Source organism: Bison bison, unplaced genomic scaffold, assembly GCF_000754665.1.
Source record: "Bison bison bison isolate TAMUID 2011002044 unplaced genomic scaffold, Bison_UMD1.0 scf7180017864189, whole genome shotgun sequence".
In the NCBI taxonomy this organism is placed as follows: domain Eukaryota; kingdom Metazoa; phylum Chordata; class Mammalia; order Artiodactyla; family Bovidae; genus Bison; species Bison bison.
In genome coordinates, this window is record NW_011494761.1 from 115,330 (window position 1) to 119,382 (window position 4,053).

The window sequence follows — 4,053 nt, forward strand, 5'->3', positions numbered from 1 at the left end:
TATACACTGAGATGTTATACAAAAGTCACGTGGGGACAGCAGTCCTGACTTTTATTAAAGTCAGGTGCTTCACACAAATGTATACAGAGGTCTTAGGGATGTTACATCATCTTCTGGCCAGGGGGGCCTGCTGACAATTTACGACCCTCTCCTTGTGACAGCGGTCAGTCAATCAGGACACTTATTTCTCCAGGGCTGATTATTCTCAAAACAGACGCCACCCAAATAAAGTTACATTCCTACAGGGTGAGGGTGTAGTGGGTTTTAGTTAAGGAAAGAATTTACTTAGCCTAAGGTCTAACGTGATTAATATCAAAGGTTAATACTTATTTCTTCTATATATTCATTAATGTGTGTAAGAGCAGGGGATGTGGAGACTTAGCAACAAACATTGGCTCAACAAATGAAAAACCCTTCACCAACACAATTTCTAATCAGCCCATTATACTTATACTAATAGTTTTCTAACTTTTCTAAGGAACCTGTTTTTAGAAGGTTTAAAGCATCTCGTGCCTCTCACGGTTGGGAGGCTGTGAGCAATCACATGTGGCCGGACGAGCCTGTCAGGCAGGCTAGAGAACCTTTAGAGGAGTTTGTAGGTTAAAACACTCTTGTCACACCCAAGAGTTTTTATTGACTGGAGCTCTAGGTTAACTCCTTCTCCGAAAGAGGTGGTGGGGGACAGCCCCCCGTAAAGTCAGAGGTGTAGGTAAGAGCACAAAGTAGTAAAGTAGGCAGGCTCTGGTTATGGGGGTAGACGCTCGAGGATTTCCAGGGGGACTCCTGAGGCTCGATCCTGCCTTTGTGTATGTCGAGCCTCCTTCCTCATGACCTTTGTCACGGGCGGAGTACCTCACTCTGGCCCCCAACAGACAACAGAGGATGAGATGGCTGGATGGCACCACTGACTCGATGGACATGAGTCTGAGTGAACTCCGGGAGTTGGTGATGGACAGGGAGGCCTGGTATGCTGTGATTCATGGGGTCTCAAAGAATCGGACACGACTGAGAGACTGATCTGATCTGATCTGATGGTGTACATGGACTCAGTTGCCTCTGCAAAGTGGCGGCGGTACATACATTTGTGAAAAAGCTGTTGATGAACTTATTTTCAGGGCACGAATAGAGACGCAGAATACAGAACAGACTCTGGGCTCGGCGGAGGGGGAGGACAGGGCGGGATGGCCCGACAGTGTAGCACTGAAACACGTGTCACCTTAAGGGATGCATTCGGGGCTGGGCTTCTGGGCAACCCAGGGAGGCCAACCCTGTGCTCCGGGACCTCGGAGCCGGGTGGGACGGGGTCAGGAGGTTTGGGGCAGAGGACGTATATAGGCTTATGGCTGATTCGCATTGCTGTGAGGCAGAGACCAACACAACATTGTAAAGCAACAATCTTTCATTGAAAAATAAGTAAATGAAAGAGGTAAGGAAGAGAGGACAGCAATTTTCATTCCTTATCCAACAGATCTGACTACAGTAAAGTCACTATGCCTGTCAAAATGAAAGCTACAAGTTTATGAACAAACCAACATAAGTCCTAATGCTAATTTAAAATCTCTGAAAGTAATTTTATTTTCAAACTTTGAAATAAATTATAATGTAGATCACTGCAGCCAGATAATATTATCTTTGAGCAAGGTTGAGACAGTATTATTTCACTGTTGTTAAAACAAACAAACAAAGAAACAAACAACCTGTCACTAGTTTTCAGACAAGTTAGCAAATTGCACCTACTTTTATTTCTGATTTTGCATTTGTAATTTCTTTTTAATAAAAATTCTATAAGTGTCAGATCTCATGACACTTAAAACCCATCCCTAAATATTTAACAACATTCTATTGTTTTGCTTATTTCCAAATATCTCAGTTTATTTGTTATTTTAGTTTTTACTATTTTTCATTTAATTGTTGATATCCAACAAGTGTAAAATTGTCATTATTATTAGTCAGTCAGTCAGTTAGTTCAGTCACTCAGTCGTGTCTGACTCTTTCCGACCCCATGAATTGCAGCACGCCAGGTCTCCCTGTTCATCACCAACTCCTGCAGTTCACTCAAACTCATGTCCATCAAGTAGGTAATGCCATCCAGCCATCTCATCCTCTGTCATTCCCTTCTCCTCCTGCCCCCAATTCCTCCCAGTGTCAGGGTCTTTTCCAATGAGTCAACTCTTCACATGAGGTGGCCAAAGTACTGGAGTTTCAACATCAGTCCTTCCAATGAACACCCAGGACTGATCGCCTTTAGGGTGTACTGGTTGGACCTCCTTGCAGTCCAAGGGACTCTCAAGAGTCTTCTCCAACACCACAGTTCAAAAGCATCAATTGTTCGATGCTCAGCTTACTTCACAGTCCAACTCTCACATCCATACATGATCACTGGAAAAACCATAGCCTCGACTAGATGGACCTTTGTTGGCAAAGTAATGCCTCTGCTTTTGAATAGGCTGTCTAGGTTGGCTATAACTTTTCTTCCAAGGAGTAAGCACCTTTTAATTTCATGGCTGCAATCACCATCTGCAGTGATTTTGGAGCCCCAAAAAATAAAGTCTGATTAGTAGCTAATACTTATAACTAAGTGCTAGTTCTTGTTCTACATGCACCACTATAACTTAAGCCTTCGATGACCCTATGAAGATCCTCTTAAAATCTATGTTTTACAGATGAGAAAACAAACACGAGAAGGCTATGGTCTAAAAGTTACACAGTAAGAGGCAGAGCTGGGTGTGAACAAAGGCTCTTTGTCTCTAGAGCCTAGGCACTTAAGCTCCACTGTATGTATATATGGAAGTTTTCAGAGAAATAGGGCAGATAGAAAGATAAAATGTTAGAAAGCACAAATAAGCATGTTTTGATAAAGTGGAACCAAAACTAAAGTTATTACTCAAAACGAATACCATAAAATATAGTATGTTAAGGGGAAGTATAGCATTAAATTTAGCTCTTTCTTCACAATCAAGGAAATGTTATCAGATTTATCCCTCACAGGATTTGTGGGAAAACTTTAGTTCTCCTTAGACAAATTGAGGTAAATGTGTACATTTAGGGCCCTGAGACCATATGTTACCAAAAGGCACCTAAAGACACTTAGCTTTAAAACACTGCTGCTTACAAATGTATGTTATATAATAATCTAGTTCTGAAATACTATATATGCCAAAGGGATTGCATGACATAAATGAGCTAATTAGCCATAACTCAGTTACTGCAAAGCTTAACCAGTAATTTAGTCAAACAGAATACAACTTTTATCTCTCTCCAAATTCTTAAACTTTACTGAAAGGAGTATAAGTCTCTTGACACTAAAGGAAAATGCTGACAGTCTCATGAACTCTGCTGTTTGTTTGTTTTTTTTTAATTTATTTTTTATTGAAGGATAATTGCTTTATAGAATTTTGCTGTTTTCTGTCAAACCTCAACATGAGTCAGCCTTAGGTATACATATAACCCCTCCCTTTTGAGCCTCCGTCCCATCTCCCCCCACCCATCCCACTGCTGGAGGTTGATACAGAGCCCCTGTTTGAGTTTCCTGAGCCACACAGCAAATTCCTGTTGGCTATCTATTTTACATGTGGTAATGTAAGTTTCCCTCTTACTCTTTCCATACATCTCACCCTCTCCTCCCCTCTCCCCATTTACAGGGCAAGAGTGAAGAAACAGACATAGAGAATAGACTTGTGCTGATTTTTTTACTAATAGTCACTTTAATCACAAACAGTAGTTCCAGTCATTTATTGGAGTTTCCAGGTGTGTGTAATTTTGCAATTTTGAAGTTGATGTATGTCAGTTCAGTTCAGTTCAGTCCCTCAGTCATGTCCAACTCTTTGCGACCCCATGAATTGCAGCATGCCAGGCCTCCCTGTCCATCACCATCTCCCAGAGTTCAGTCAAACTCACATCCATTGAGTCGGTGATGCCATCCAGCCATCTCATCCTCTGTCATCCCCTTTTCCTCCTGCCCTCAATCCCTCCCAGCATCAAAGTCTTTTCCAATGAGTCAACTCTTCGCATGAGGTGGCCAAAGTACTGGAGTTTCAGCTTTAGCATCATTCC